The 17,504-nt window shown below is 41.8% G+C and overlaps 1 protein-coding gene across 2 annotated transcripts in view; it reads right to left on the reverse strand.

Moving 5' to 3' along the window:
* LOC110511207 (oxidation resistance protein 1A) overlaps positions 1-17,201 on the reverse strand; it is a 190,207-nt gene extending 173,006 nt beyond the window's left edge. For both annotated transcript variants that reach the window (XM_021592227.3, XM_021592216.3), the window contains exon 1: positions 16,968-17,201. The gene's annotated coding sequence lies outside the window, so the exon portion shown is untranslated. The remainder of the gene's footprint in view (positions 1-16,967) is intronic.
* Between the last annotated feature and the right edge of the window lie 303 nt (positions 17,202-17,504).

The raw sequence follows: 17,504 nt of genomic DNA on the forward strand, positions 1-17,504 counted from the left end.
AAGATTTCCTTAATTTTGGGTCAGTCAAAGTGGTCAGGTATTCTGCCAAGGTGTACTCTCTGTTCAGGGCCAAATAGCATTCTAGTTTGCTCTGTTTTTTTGTTAATTATTTCCAATTATCTTTAAGTAATTCTCTTTTTGTTTTCTCATGATTTGGGACCAGCTTGCTTAGGGGACTCTTCTCCAGGGTCCTCTCTCTGTAGGTGATGGCTTTGTTATGGAAGGTTTGGGAATCGCTTAATTTCAGGTGGTTGTAGAATTTAACAGCTCTTTTCTGGATTTTGATCATTAGCGGGTATTGGCTCTGCTCTGCATGCATTATTTGGTGTACACAGAGGATATTGTTGCAGAATTCTGCATGCAGAGTCTCAATTTGGAATTATTGGTTGGTGAGCGGACCCCAGACCTCACAACCATAAAGGGCAATGGGTTCTATAGCTGATTAAAATATTTTCAGCCAGATCCTAATTGGTATGTCAAATTTCATGTTCCTTTTGATGGCATAGAATTCCCTTCTTGCCTTGTCTCTCAGATCATTCACAGCTTTGTGGAAGTTACCTCCGGCGCTGATGTTTAGGCCGAGGTATGTATAGTTTTTTGTGTGCTCTAGGACAAGATGGATGGTCCTGGCAATTTGTATTTGTGGTTCTGGCAACTGGACCTTTTTTGGAACACCATTATTTTTGTCTTACTGAGATTTACTGTCAGGGCTCAGGTCTGACAGAATCTGTGCAGAAGATCTAGGGGCTTCTGTTGGCCCTCCTTGGTTGGGGACAGAAAGAACCAGGCTCTGGCACACACAACTGGGCACACACTCACACACTAATAGAGGTCACATTAGCTTGGCAGGAAACACAAGGTGATTATTGAAATTCTGTCAATTACTGCAGACAAGAGTAAACAGCCTTTCCATCATTCTTGACTCCTATATTTACCTTTTCCTAATAGTTGTACTGTAGATTTATGAAGGCCGTTATTTTCCCAGGGCATCTTGTTTCCCTCTCCATGTGTGTGTGTGTGTGTGTGTGTGTGTGTGTGTGTGTGTGTGTGTGTGTATGTGTGTGTGTGTGTCAACAACTGGATGTCAGAATAACTCAGAGTCGGCAAAAACACCTCATACTAGAGCCAGGAGACAACCAACCAACAACTGTCTATACAGGCAATTCCACAGTAACAGAGTAACACTGAGACTCCGATTCCTCACTGTCAAATGTATGTCAAACCAAAACCAATGATTACAAAGTTAAACAAACCATACAACTCTATGCACAAGGACTACACTGAACGATTTCCACTGAACATAAAAAAAAAATACTTGAAGAACAGTGGAGATGCAGTTTGGTAACAGAATGACAGATTTGAAAGTAAAAAAAGTAGTTTTGTTCTGTATAGTATGATGTTGTTCATACTGGTTTAACCATTAGCAAATTGATGTTCCAGATACTATTTGAAGCATATTTCCATATGTGCCTGATAAATAGCTGTACTGACATAAAACCATAGTACAACACAACAATCTACTTCACATAATACACCATAATACTAGCAATATAATACACTCTGTATATGTGTCCAATGACACCTAATTTAATAATCAGTCTAGGGCAGTGGTCACCACCCGTTTCTGAGTCAAGATCACTTTCGCAATCAAAAAGCTAGCTGAGTATGTATTTTCATAAAACATTACTGTGATATGGCATTAACACAATGTTAAACATTGTGAAATACTGTTAATGCAAGTCACATTGCTCTAAAATAATCGTAAAAATCGAAAAGCCCCAACAGTTTGCATTTTTGGCTTCTTTTATGTCATAAGAAATGTAAATTCATGCGTGACTGCAACTCCCAGTCATTCATCCTTCTGGACGAAGATGGAAAAGAAAGAGTGAGAGAGTGAGGAGCTCCAGTACATCAAGAGAGTATTATTCTACTATTAATCAATCAATCAATTTAATAGACAGTAATGGAGTTAATCGGTTCCTCTCTGTCCTCACCTCTGCGTCGCTGCGCACCGCTCTCTCGCTCCTCTGACTTCAACTTTCTGGCCGATGTTAGCTAGCTTGCTAGATACTCAAGACTTTTTTCATCACCGTCCCAGAATCATCCCAAAGTGCAATTTAAACCGTCCCACACTGAAGATGAACTGTCCCAAATTAAAATATGTATTTACATTTCTGGGGGGAGATGCCAACATGGGTCTACTCATAGGTGATCTAAAAGGCTAATAAGACTAGCCTACTACTGAAATCGATAAATGGGGCTGTCAACTGAGCCAGAAATAGATATATTTTGCATAGGCTAAATGTGAATAAATAATTTGCCTACATGTAAAAGTGTAGCCTAGGTTATATGCATAATGGCTACGGACTCTCATGTCCACGCCGATGCTGACTGACATGAGGGAGGCATCAGAAATTGTAGCCAAGCTTTAATGAGACTTTTAATTTGGCCTAGATCAGTGGAGGCTGTTGAGGGGAGGACGGCTCATAATAATGGCTGGAATGGCGTAGAATGGAGTGAATGGAATGGTATCAAACATATGAAAATTATAGCCGTTCTCCCCTCAGCAGCCTCCACTGGCCTAGATAAGCCAGTCATTTTGACAATTATAATGTAGGATAATTAACATGAACTTCTAAAGGCTTGATTCTCTTGACATACTCGAGGCATGGTTCGATCAGATCAAATGGTCACAAGAGCAGAGAGAAAGGTCAGTGACTGTAGCACACTGTACACATCAGCCACCTTGCAAGGCAGTCAGCAATTTGGAACAATTTAACCATAAACTTAACTGTTTAAAACCTGGAGGTTTTATTTCGTTTTAGGAGGCATGTCTTCCCAAAATCAGAGCATATGTTGAGGGAATTATTTTATTAACGCTTCATTGTGTCATTGAAACCAGCATTTTCTGTTGTTCTATTGGTTTTCAAATCAACTTTCTTTCATTGTCTAGCAGGAAAAGACACAATCCTAGTCATAAGGCAACCCATGCTAGCATCTTTAGATCTCCCCTCTTACTACATTCCTAACAGATATTCTATGTCACATGAAACCGCTCGCATGTGCTGTGCACTTTTTTAGAACAGTGTGTTCCCGCTAATTGCATTTTGGAACATTTGCGCATAGCCTACTGCCGTGTGCGCATGTGATGTGCTTCTAATGTGAACAAATACGTTTATTAATATTCTAAGCTAAACGTCCTGATCTGTTGCCTTAGCGTCATTGCTTTCTAAAAAAAAAAATGAATTTTGGATCAATCGTTCCAGAACTGTCCCAGAGTCTGTTTGAACCGTTCCAGACATGTTTTTTTTTCGTCCCCGGGACGCCCTTAATTTCGAGCCCTGACTACATACCCAGAGAGAAAGCACATTGTTCGATCCTCGCTCCCTCTCTCTGAAACTGTCAGATGATTATTTCTCAGTTTCTTTCCCTTGCTGTGTTGGCTCTAGTAATGATTGGTAGGACTGGGTGCAGTCAGGATACAATGAAAGAGGAAAACAAGAATAAGCGAGAAGTAAGTAGCTAGCTAGTGCTAGTTAATTAGTTTGTTGTTTTCACATCACTTGTCATGACTGCCTGCAGCAGCACTCTCTCAACACCCAATAACTGTGCTCAACACACACCCCTTCGGCCATCCCCCTCCCTCCCTCCACTCACTGACTCACTTACTGACTCACTCACTCACTCAGCAACAGCCTGCCTCACTGCTTAATAGTCAGCAGCAGCAGGTCACAGTGAAATTAATTGATATATTTTTAAAGAGAAATGCCATGGCGTCCGCAGTGCAATTTAGAAATAGCCCAAAATCCCACAACCCACAACCAATACATTTTCACCCACGACATTGTTTTCAAAGTAGCCCAATTTGACGGGAAAACCACAGACATGGCAACCCTGGTACGGGTTCGCTTCATGCTGCTACAGTGTGGTAGCCAGGGGTCCAAGACAGTGGAGAAGTTGAGCCTCACGCTTCAACACTCTTAAGAGTCTACCTTTAACCTAATAAAAACAGTTCTGTAGGAATGAGGTTTGTGCATCCTTATACATTATCACAGCATATTGGCTATGTTTGGACTGCCGATATTGTTATTTTCAAACCATATTATATAAAAAACGTTATATTTGATAACAAAATAAATCAGTTGCTGTATCACTTGTGAGGCACAGCTGAGCATAAATTTAAATAATTCCCTTTTTATTTTACTGGACTGATGGAACCAGCATCTGATAGTAAGTCTCAGCGGAGGGAGAGAGCAGTAGTAGAGATCTGTATATAATCAAGTCTCCACCCTAACAATGGGAGTTGTTGTCCCAAAGGTGGGAAGGCAGGCGACAAGTTTAGGTCCAAAATAAGCCCATAGAAACACATTGGGCTTATTTTGGACAGATTTGTCGAGAGTGAAACCTCTCGCTTCGCCTCTTCCTCTCTGGCAGGGTCCAACTCTCACAGTCCCTGCTCTCTCCTTTCCTCCGGTGAGACTGTCCAGAGAGAGGGGACACCGTCCTCCACCTGATGGCTAAACTTGAGTCGCACCGCATCATTTCTGCCTTATGCACAAATGTATTTTGTTCCTATGACCAGAAAAAGTGAAATATTCCTCGATATTAAAATAGATATGATGAGCTGCTAATAATAAAAACGCAGGGCAATCGATACACTTGGCTACTATCGATACACTTGGCTACTATCGATACACTTGGCTACTATCGATACACTTGGCTACTATCGATACACTTGGCTACTATCGATACACTTGGCTGCTATCGATACACTTGGCTACTATCGATACACTTGGCTACAATCGATACACTTGGCTACTATCGATACACTTGGCTACTATCGATACACTTGGCTACTATCGATACACTTGGCTACTATCGATACACTTGGCTACTATCGATACACTTGGTTGCTATCGATACACTTGGTTGCTATCGATACACTTGGCTGCTATTGATACACTTGGCTACTATCGATACACTTGGCTACTATCGATACACTTGGCTGCTATCGATACACTTGGCTGCTATCGATACACTTGGCTACTATCGATACACTTGGCTACTATCGATACACTTGGCTGCTATCGATACACTTGGCTGCTATCGATACACTTGGCTACTATCGATACACTTGGCTACTATCGATACACTTGGCTGCTATCGATACACTTGGCTACTATCGATACACTTGGCTACTATCGATACACTTGGCTACTATCGATTCACTTGGCTACTATCGATACACTTGGCTGCTATCGATACACTGGGCTACTATCGATACACTTGGCTGCTATCGATACACTTGGCTACTATCGATACACTTGGCTGCTATTGATACACTTGGCTACTATCGATACACTTGGCCACTATCGATACACTTGGCTGCTATCGATACACTTGGCTGCTATCGATACACTTGGCTACTATCGATACACTTGGCTACTATCGATTCACTTGGCTACTATCGATACACTTGGCTACTATCGATACACTTGGCTACTTATTCATTGCAGCTGCAGTGAGAGTGGAAGTAGGGAGAAGAGCGTTTTATGTTTTTAAAAGTGTTGAATAAAAACAGTGTTGACATAAAAACATAAACTCACTCAGAAAAACAGAAGCTCTCTGATGTATTCTTTGACAGTCTCTCTCTGGTCATGGTTTTAAAAGTTGCCGATTGGCCAGCACAGTAGGCTCTCTTGATTTAGCCACAGCTCTCCTGGTCCGCCGGGTAGGTGGAGTTTGTCCCATCAGACAAATGAAATGGTTAAAAATGGGAACACTTTGCTTACCCAGCGTGCACAGGGCTTCTGAATCATGAGCACTTCCGACAAGCGCGTAAGACAAATAAATACAAATGAATAGGAGCGCAAGGCTTTATCCTTGGCTTTTCTACAAAGGTGTGTTACAGCCAGCCACTATGCCTTTGTCCCAAATGGCACCAAGTTCCCTACATGGTGCACTACTTTGGACCAGAGCCCTATATAGGGAATACGGTGCCATTTGGGATGTATCCTATGACAGTTCTTTTTTTCTCCCCAATTTCTTGGTATCCAATTGGTAGTTACAGTCTTGTCTCATCGCTGCAACTCCCATACGGACTCGGGAGAGGTGAAGGTCAAGAGCAATGACTCGTCTGAAACACGACCCAACCAAGCCATACTGCCATTTAACCCAGAAGCATCAATGTGTCTGAGGAAACACTGTACACCTGGCGAGCGTGTCAGCGTGCATGCACCCAGAGCACGATGGGACAAGAACATCCCTGCCGGGCCAAACCCTCCCCTAACTCGGACGACGCTGGGCCAATTGTGCCCCGCACCATGGTTCTCCCGGTCGCGGCCGGCTGCGACAGAGCCTGGACTCTAACCAGAATCTCTAGTGGCACAGCTAACACTGCTTCAGACCACTGCTCCACTCGGGAGGCCTACTTCCTAAGACTGTTTATTGCCAAGTCACTATAATAAGGTTGAAGAATACGTGAGGTCACAAATGTTACTTGAATTACCCCTTCAAATGAAACACATACTGTATAAAGCTACATGCTTGAGTCATTTAATAGGTTATAAACTACTATTTGAACGCAATCCAATAATGATGTACTGAATTGTGAACCTGTAAAGACACATTGTGAGCGTTTACATAACAGCTCTGCTAATCTGGATCATAATACAGGAGTTTTATAGCAATATGAATACGTCTGCCAAAAGTGGACTTATGTGGACATTTAGCTAGACTCAAAAGCAACAGCAATATAACACGATCTTTCAAAACACCAAACAATAGAGGCAAATTCTTTAAGAATGAAAGACACATGAAACTGCATTTGAATAAACCTGACGTGTTTTTAGGAGAAACAAAAGGTGACAAATCCTCATTAGGGTCACACGGTGAAAGCATACTGTGCTAGAAAGCAGATTGATGCATCTTTGAATTCTACAAGGTTGATAGGCCATTCAAAAACAGCATTCTCTATTATTCATCCTCTACGAACACACAGTGTTGTTTTATTGGTGCTAAGTTAATTCATGTTATCCCCGTGACTGTTATGTTCAGACCAAAGCAACGCCCTTGAGAATGGTTGATGGGTAATATTCTGAAGGAGACAGCAGCGTCAATGACTGAGCCTACGGTGTTATGAAAAACTATTGTGGGACGCAGTAGGCCTAGGTTATAAAAGCTACTTTCGGCTCTTTAGGTTTAGAAAAAAAGCTGCGACACATAACTGTGCCATTAACAACAGTTGTACAAAACACACCAAAAATTATAATGAATTCACATATTAAAGGGAAATTCCACCACTTTTCAACCTGATACTGATCATCTCATACCCATACCAGTGTCTACAGAATATTATGTGAAAATGACGTGTTTCTACAATCTGTGGTTGAAAAGATAAGAAGAAAAGTCTTAAAATATCCTTCCCTAAGACATCCTTGAGTAGGATTTTTTTTCTTTTGAAATTGTGATTTTCAAAACTTGCAACGAGTTTCTAGCCAGAGGGAAGCTATTTTATTGCTCCCCGCGTCACCATGAATCTCATAGGGTTTAAAAATCACAGTTTATTTTTATGTCTTACCTTTTTTCATCAGGTAGAACATTTTTACTTCATATTTGTTACTACAAAACATAGAAATGTGCCCTTTTCACATGTGGACACCAGTGGAGGCTCCTCAGAGGAGGAAGGGGAGGACCATTCTCCTCAGTGAATTTCATAAAACTAAAAAGGGTAAAACATTTAAAAAGTTGTCCTTTTTAGAAAATAAATTACTAAATATATTCACGTCACCAAATAATTTATTAAAACACACTGTTTTGCAAAGAAGGTCCACAGTTGCCTCAACAGCACTCTGAGGGTAGCGCCATGGTGTAGCCGGAGGACAGCTAGCTTCCGTCCTCCTCCAGGTACATTGACTTCAATACAAAACTTAGGAGGCTCATGGTTCTCAACCCCTTCCATAGACTTACACAGTAATTATGACAACTTCCAGAGGACGTCCTCCAACCTATCAGAGCTCTTGCAGCATGAACTGTCATGTTGTCCACCCAATCAAAGGATCATAGAATGAATCTAGTACTGAAAGCATAAACTACAGCTAAGACTGCAATGCATAAAATGTTGTGAGTTGTTGACTCAAATTGAGAGAAAGACAATAGTTGAACAGTTTTGAACAAATTCATTTCTTCAAAAATTAAGGAGACGCAAGAGAGATAGAGAGATTTGGTCATTGTTTTTCACTTTCAGTTTACATTAGCTAGCTGGCTATGACTATTCAACACAACACTGGAACCCTTCCAAGTCAAGGTAAGCTTTTGGTTTTACTAATTCATTGCCACTTGGGCCCGCCGGTGTAACTGCTAAACTGCTTACTGACTATACACTGTAACGCTACTGAATGATTGTAGCAGGTTTACTAATGAGTTAGTTCTATTAGCTATGTTGACTATGACGTTACTTTAGCTAATACGGTGACAACAATGCAGGCTGTGTGAAGAAGTTATGATATGGTTTGGCTTGGAAAGGTTCTTTTGCCTGATCTTATACAGTTGATGTGTTGTGCATTGAAGTCCACAAACATAGGGAAAAGGTGAGAGTAGAGCGCATAGATGCGAGAAGGTATACAATGTGGCTGCTATAAAAGTGAACTTTGTTTACATGTGATAAGGGGTGTATTCATTCCGCCGATTCTGTTGAAAAACGTTTCTTAAACGAAAGAAAACGGAACAAAACGGGGATAAACATACCCGAATTTGTCCAATAGAAACTCTAATTTGCAACTGTTGGACTAATGAATACACCCTTGACCTGTGTGTACCGACGTTGTAAACTTTAATTCAATGTCTAGGTTGTAGCAACCTCATAATAGGTAGGGACAATTTTAGTATAATGTGGTAGCCTAAACCTATCAATGTTACATTGAACTGGGTGAATGGAATATAAATGACAGTCATCCATTATGCTGTAATAGAAATAAGGCCATGCTCATGACAATAAAAATTGTTCTCCCTCATCATAAACGGCACCGACCGCCACTGGGGAACACTGGGATGGAGCTGGAGATAATGAATGAGGTTGGAAAGTGATGACATTCTCCATTGAGCTTTCTTTTTAGTCCAGGACTAGGCTTAATGTGTGTCCAGGAAACCGTCCCTTAAAGATCAACAGCACAAAACATTCAAGAATGATTTTAAGAATGTGATAGTGCTTTTTGTAACTTCCACTAAACAACCCCACAGACAGACAATGTTTTGCATGTCAGCAGTCCAGTTTTCCAGATATAGGATTTTCAAGGATCAAAGTGACACTTTGATGTGACAAGTGACACTTTGATTCTTGAAAACTTGACTGCTGGCATGTAAAACATTAAGGGACTGCATTAACAGTGGACTAATGAAAAAAAGTGGATTATTTCTTTAAACACAGCAGAGTCAGACAGACACATGACCACTACAGTATATCTATTACCAGTCCTTGGCGCTCTGATAACACGGTTGTTTTTAATTAATTATTCAACTCCTGTCTTTGGCCTAGAGTAGGTCTGGATGGGACAGACACTAACACAGGCCTACTAGGAGGGCCTTCTCAAGTAATTTATGCTATTTCAGTCTACTAGTTGTCTGTATCTATGGTTACTTTAAATACATGGTATATACTCTCTTTCTATGTCTAATGTCATATGTCCCTACAGGTTCACAGTTCAACATATGTTTTCTTCTTTAAAAAATGTATACAAATGATTCCAATTGTTTATTGATCATGTAGAACTTTCTACTGTACTGTATGTAGATTCAGAGTTCAGATCTCTGGTAGGGACAAAGCCAATCATTGGAGTTCAGATCTCTAGACACAGCCAATCATTGGAGTTCAGATCTGTAACCTCAGCTGTAGACATAGAACAGCAGTAGCTCCTGGCAAGGTGGTAGAACACTGTCATTGCAAGTTAGAGACAACTCAGTACAGGCTGACTCATTATACAAAATGATATTAAACTGACAGGGACAAACGCTCTTGGGGCCTCGTACCATCAAATTCCAAAAGCATGATTCAGTTGGTTGGTGAAGCCATAGAAAGCAGAACTGAAGGCTCTGAGGACGGTTCATTTTGGTTAAGTGCTGTGCGATTCATGACAACACGGTTGACGGCCAGCATTACAACATCAACCCATCATGTTACTGTACATAACACCAGCCTGTGATTTATCATGTCAGCTATCTGTCATATTAATCATCAGGTTCACCAAGAGTCTACACAATTGATAGTTAATTATATGCGCCCTTAAAGGTGGACTCAGCTAGATGACTTTGCATGCACTAAGTAAAGACATAGTGGGTCAATTTCCTCAACATCTAAGAGTGTTGAAGTGCGAGGCTAAACGTCTCTGCTGTTTTGGTCACATAGGGTGCCATTATAGCCTACATAGTTGGTCTATAGGCTGAGGCCTGGCAGGGACAGAGGGTGAGTGACCAGTTCGGGCCGGTCTGGGAGGGGCGGGTGGCTGTGGGGTAAATGGGCTGGGTTTACATAAGCTTGGCTGTGCTTAATCCTCTGTAAGCCACAACCAGTCCCATGATGCCGTTTACTGTGGGCTGTACGTAGTATGTATGTAAAGCTGTTATAAACCCTGCCTGTCTGTCGCAACGCAAGTAACAAAGCTGGTCATTTCTGTATAGAGCTATTGTCTATACAGCTTGTGGTCATTACTGCATGGTCTATTGAGTTAAGGGTCAGATGAGTTGAGGGGTTGAGGGTCAGATGAGTTGAGGGATTGAGTTGAGGGATTCAGATGAGTTGAGGGATTCAGATGAGTTAAGGGATTCATTTTCTATCCTTATTTTTGTCGAGCAATTGGTTCGCAGTGGATGGCATCTACAGTATGCCTTTTTGAGATTTGTGTCAACCTGACTGGTGTCTGGGGCTGCAGGTAACCTAGTGGTTAGAGCATTGGGCCAGTAACCCAAAGATTGCTGGATCGAATCCCCGAAGCTGATAAGGTAAAAATCTGTCGTTCTGCTTCTGAGCAAGGCAGTTAACCCACTGTTACCCGGGCGCTGAAGATGTGGATGTCGATTAAGGCAGCTGCGGGGGGCACCTTTCTGATTCAAAGGGATTGGGTTAAATGCAGAAGACATATTTCAGTTGAATACATTCAGTTGAACAACTGACTAGGTATCCACTTTCCCTTAAATGTGGTTTCTTCTCTATCACCAAGGTTTTCAAAAACTGAGAAGTGTGTTTAAAGCCAGAAGACTCATGAAGCAATAATGAGAGAATGCCTTTCTTGGAAATGTTCTTGTCACAGAGAATGAAATGTGCATTTCCTGTAATCAGAACAGGAAGCAACTATGCAGTCGCTTCCCTTGTCATTATTTGAGTGCTTTTCTTCCTGTTTTAATGTCTCGCTCCCCATCCCGCTCTGTAAATCGGAACAGCTCTTTTCATTAGGATAAAACACAGCAACAAGCATCATGACTCAACACTCTGAAAAAGCTGTTAGAAAGTAAATCCCTTAATCTAGAACTTTCACTGTTAGCAAAATCCTAACGCACAGTCAGACAGTGGGGTTGTGGCACAGGGTGGTTGTCTTACCAAATAACATCATAGGGAATTATTAAATGCAGAACATTTTAGGTCAAGCATAAGTGCATTGGTAAAAAACCTTTATAAAAAAAGTTGATTGATTGGTTGACTGATTGACTGATTGATTGATTGATGGATGGATTGAAACGTATTAAATGGTGTAGCCCACTGGATTTTACAGTCCAGTGGTTCTCACCCATACACTCAGATGATCAAAAACCCAGCAGGACAATCCTAATGCATCTATGTTTAATCATCGTCTAAGAGTGGAAACTGGAGCTGATGATCATTGAATAGTATTCCCTGACGTGGTGTGTCTATAAATTCCTGTCTGCAAGGGCGTAGGAGCTGGGGGGAGGACAGGGGGGACATGTCCCCTCCAGTGTTAGAAGCAGGACTGAAAAACTGTGAATTTTTTTAAGCCAAGAACACTTGCTAGCTACATAATTACTTGCACAATCAGTGTCTTAGTCTTCATCATAGAGTTAGCAAGTTCACAATGCCACCAGTCAAGAAGAGAGCAAAGATAGATGTGCAAAGGACTGTAAGTAAGGTTCTTGGCAACAGAACACACCACCCCTGGCAAACTAGCTGGCCAATTTAAGTGTTTTCACTTCGATGCCTTTAATTTCATCACAGAGAATTTGGTTCATGAAGATGTGCTCCATTGTTAAGACTTTGTTTGGTGTTAGAAGTGACAACCATGAACAGACAGACAGTCTGAGAGGAAGGGAGAGAGAGGCCACAAACCAACATGGTACGATACTGAGAAGTGACTCTCCATGCTCATAAAGTTAATAGGCTGATGATCTGTCATAATGTGAATCAATCTGAATGATTTTATATGATCTCTGATGAACAGGGTAGAAAATGAATCATATAGTAGCAGAGAGTACAACATGGTAGTTTAATTAAATATATGCATATTAACAGTCACACTGGTATTCAGTATAGTATGAATGGCCCTGGTCTTTAGACTGATTGGACTGTTCCTGTGTAAGTGCCTCTCTGCAAGGCCCCCCGTAGCAAAATGTCCCCCCCCCCATGGTAGAGTCTATCCTACTGTACGCCCCGCCCCTGCCTGTTTGAGGTGGTGGTTACCTGTGAGCATAAAGTCATGTTTTTGTAGCTCCTATGCCTTCCCTACATGCTTTCAGTTGTTTTTTGACATGCATTCCTGATTCAATTGTCAACTGCTCAAGGTAGTTTTCACAGCAATAGTGCCTTTAGTGATGATATAGGCCTACTGTTGTCATTTCAGCTCTGAGAAATGAGAATGCTCCCAATTCCATAGACAGGGACTAGGATAATTTTGTACCAGGCAGCGTTCAGTGGGTTGCATTCCAAATGGCACCCTATTCTCTATATTCTGCAGTGCACTACTTTTGGGTAAAAATAAGTACACTGCATAGAGATTATGATGCCATTTGGGACGCACATCACTGAGAGTAGGTGTTTTAATCAAGTCTAGCAAGAGCATGTATAATCACAGCACATTGACTCATGACTCAGGATGGAAGGTGTGTTAGCCCCATACAATTACTTACTCTTACATTATACCCGTGTCTGAAATTACTTGTACTGTTTACTCAAACATGATTAGATCTCAACATCTTCCAATTGGAATTGCATGAGCTGAAGTCAATTATCCATTTGAGGTCAAGAGGAATTGGTTTTAGAGTTGAAGATGCACTATGCAGAAAGAGCTTCCCCATTTTCTGGTTGCAAACATTCTAATGGTTTGCCTAATTTCAGTTTATGTGACAAAACAAGCAAGCATAGTGTAGAGAATCATTGTATTTTCAGGTGGTGTACAAAACTGAAAGTAAAAGACACAAAAACAAAACTTAAGAAGAGGAAGCATAGAAATAACGCTGTTACAGATACAGGTATCCTGAGTGTGTATTCCTTTTCTCTCCTTCCCCCCTCACTGTTACAGATACAGGTATCCTGAGTGTGTATTCCTTTTCTCTCCTTCTCCCCTCACACTGTTACAGATACAGGTATCCTGAGTGTGTATTCCTTTTCTATCCTTCTCCCCTCACTGTTACAGATACAGGTATCCTGAGTGTGTATTCCTTTTCTCTCCTTCTCCCCTCACACTGTTACAGATACAGGTATCCTGAGTGTGTATTCCTTTTCTCTCCTTCTCCTCTCACACTATTACAGATACAGGTATCCTGAGTGTGTATTCCTTTTCTCTCCTTCTCCCCTCACACTGTTCAGATACAGGTATCCTGAGTGTGTATTCCTTTTCTCTCCTTCTCCCCTCACACTGTTCAGATACAGGTATCCTGAGTGTGTATTCCTTTTCTCTCCTTCTCCCCTCACACTGTTACAGATACAGGTATCCTGAGTGTGTATTCCTTTTCTCTCCTTCTCCCCTCACACTGTTACAGATACAGGTATCCTGAGTGTGTATTCCTTTTCTCTCCTTCTCCCCTCACACTGTTCAGATACAGGTATCCTGAGTGTGTATTCCTTTTCTCTCCTTCTCCCCTCACACTGTTCAGATACAGGTATCCTGAGTGTGTATTCCTTTTATCTCCTTCTCCTCTCACACTGTTACAGATACAGGTATCCTGAGTGTGTATTCCTTTTCTCTCCTTCTCCCCTCACACTGTTCAGATACAGGTATTCTGAGTGTGTATTCCTTTTCTCTCCTTCTCCTCTCACACAGTTACAGATACAGGTATCCTGAGTGTGTATTCCTTTTCTCTCCTTCTCCCCTCACACTGTTACAGATACAGGTATCCTGAGTGTGTATTCCTTTTCTCTCCTTCTCCCCTCACACTGTTCAGATACAGGTATCCTGAGTGTGTATTCCTTTTCTCTCCTTCTCCTCTCACACAGTTACAGATACAGGTATCCTGAGTGTGTATTCCTTTTCTCTCCTTCTCCCCTCACTGTTACAGATACAGGTATCCTGAGTGTGTATTCCTTTTCTCTCCTTCTCCCCTCACACTGTTACAGATACAGGTATCCTGAGTGTGTATTCCTTTTCTCTCCTTCTCCCCTCACACCGTTATCTTTTCACTATTATGATTTGCATGAGTTATGTTACGGGTCTCGTTTCCATCCCCCATATACTGCAGGGCCAAAGGGATTTGTAACAAACGCACATAGAATAGATCTACTCTATCCCTCCCCCTCCCTCAGGACCTGAGCCCTAGCACCATGCCTCAGGACTACCTGGCCTGATGACTCCTGGCTGTCCCCAGTCCACCTTGTCGTGCAGCTGCTCCCGTTTCAACTGTTCTGTCTGCGGCTAAGGACCTGTTCCCCGGACGTGCTACCTTGTCCAGGACCTGCTGTTTTCCACCCTCTCTCTCTCCCCCCATCTTCCTCTCCCTCCCTCCCTCTCTCACTACCGCACCTGCTGTTTTGACCTCTGAATGCTCGGCTATGAAAAGCCAACTGACATTTACTCCTGAGGTGCTGACCTGTTGCACCCACTACAACCACTGTGATTATTATTTGACCCTGCTGGTCATCTATGAACATTTTCACATCTTGAAGAACGATCTGGCCTTAATGGCCATGTACTCTTAAAATCTCCACCTGGTACAGCCAGAAGAGACAACCCCTCAGAGCCTAGTTCCTCTAGGTTTCTTCCTAGGTTTCTGCCTTTCTAGGGAGTTTTTCCTAACCAACGTGCTTCTACATCTGCATTGCTTGTTGTTTGGAGTTTTAGGCTAGGTTTCTGTATCAGCACTTTGTGACATCTGCTGATGTAAAAACGGCTTCATAAATCAAATGTGATTGATTGATTGACTTGCTTTCAATGAGAATGATAGATTGATAACACACATTTCCAAAAGTTACATATTGCAGCTTTAAGCTGAGAGATGGTATAACTGTTGTAGGAGAGTTATTTAAATGACTAAAATTATTATTTTTTAATTGTAAAGACTACATTATGTATCTTATACTTGAATGGTAACGATGCTTTTAATGTTGACTTCTGGTGGGAGACTGGATAGAAAGTTACCTCTGGACCCCTAATTGAACTATCGACTAACCGTAACTCTACAATGGCAAATTGTTGCGGATCAAGAGTTGCAGTAGTTTGTTGACAGTTTGAGAAGCCCAACTAAAGATCATCTATAGCACGTGTCAAACTCATCCCACTGAGGGCCAAGTGTCTGCGGGTTTCCGCTCCACCCTTGTCCTTGATTGATGAATTAAGGTCACTGATTAGTAAGGAACTCCCCTCACCTGGTTGTCTAGGTCTTAATTGAAAGGAATAACCAAAAACCAGCAGACACTAGGCCCTCCATGGAATGAGTTTGACACCCCTGATCTATAGGGAATATCCAATTGAAGTGTGACTGTGACCAAGTTCTGTCTGCCCTTGTGGTGCTTGTCTTGACCGTGAGTCTTGAGTTCCTTAGTGGAACAGGGGCAATGCCATGGCATGGGGTGCATGTAGAAAATAAATAACCAATGACTGAAACAAACACATACTGTACAAGTTCCATGCATGTCACATGTTCAGCTGTTGGCTACCTTGATGCATTATGCAGCCCGATTGCTGTGGATGGATATTATCTCTATAAAGAGTGGCAGGCCAGATGGCTATAGTTAGGGGGAATTAGTGTTTAAGGCAGACAGACAGACAGGCAGACAGCCAGACAGTGATGAGTAATGTGTATGCAGGCAGGCATCATTCATTCCACTCCCCAAAGAATGCATTCCAGAGATAACTTTCTATCCAGTCTCCCACCATGAATTATTGAACTAACATTAAACTAATAGGGGGATTGCATCATTGCACATTATGTTACCATTGTAATACAATCACATGTTCACGTGTCACATGTACCTGTGTAGTAACATGTATAATGTTATTATTATGTCCCTGTTCCTGTGTCATCCTTTTTACAGCTTATACTTCAAAAACTAGCCTACTTCGAGGCTGCTGGACAATTATATACAGTACTAGTATGGCTACTGTACAGGCTATAGCATAAACTATAATATCTTCAAAAACAATGACAGCCTCGCTCATCGAACAATTTGATACCGCGCGCGGCTTTCTGAAGAATACACGTATTAAATAGATATTTTTAGTGTACCAAATGTGGTGGTTCAATGTTCAATGTCAAGACTGTTAGTTACTCTTTTAACTGGTAATGCAGGTATTTGCGTGCGTACACTGTTCTGCTGAAGCATCGTTTCAGCTGTTTTCTCAAAGCTTTGCGAGGGGTTGTATATAACATGTTTATTAGTGAACAACATGTCAATGCATGAATATACATTACTTGCGGGAATACATATATTTCCATGTATAAAATGTAACTCTTCAAAATATAAGCCGCACCGGCATCGTTTCAAAAACATCACGCGATAGCCTACGCGTCAGTCCCACAATAAAACCGTTACTTACTTTCAGAAGGGATCTCGTGCAATGACCTGGGTTCAGTTGTTTACAAACATTCTCAGTCGGTGTGAAACAGAATTCAGTCTTAATTTTTCTGCAAGCGTGCAGCATCATAGCAGAAAGTGGGAACAGTTGAGACATGCGGAGTAATTTGACCCTCTCGTTATAGAAACTACCATCATGAAGAGGAGCAGGGGAGGATCGGATCAAACCAACACCGACACAAACCTACTCTAGAACAACGGGAGGGATGCATCGAGGCGTTGGAGGAGAGCGATATTGCAAATTGGTTGTGACGAGGCGGATTGGATAGGCGGGGAAATGAAAAGACTTCAGTTGTTCATCATACGACCTATACATTTATCAGACTATGAGACAGGAGAGCTGATGTCTGTGTGAAGGGCTATAGAGCAGACAGTCTCAGTGGTTCTCAATTCAGAGAAGAAACCAGGGGTTCTAGTGATGGATGGAGGGAGAGATGGAGGCATGAGGAAAGTGGGCAGGATGGCGCATGCCATGGACAGCCAGGCCCTAGTGTGTTGG

Source organism: Oncorhynchus mykiss, chromosome 3 (assembly GCF_057628025.1).
Source record: "Oncorhynchus mykiss isolate SJ-2025 chromosome 3, ASM5762802v1, whole genome shotgun sequence".
NCBI classification, from domain to species: Eukaryota; Metazoa; Chordata; class Actinopteri; order Salmoniformes; family Salmonidae; genus Oncorhynchus; species Oncorhynchus mykiss.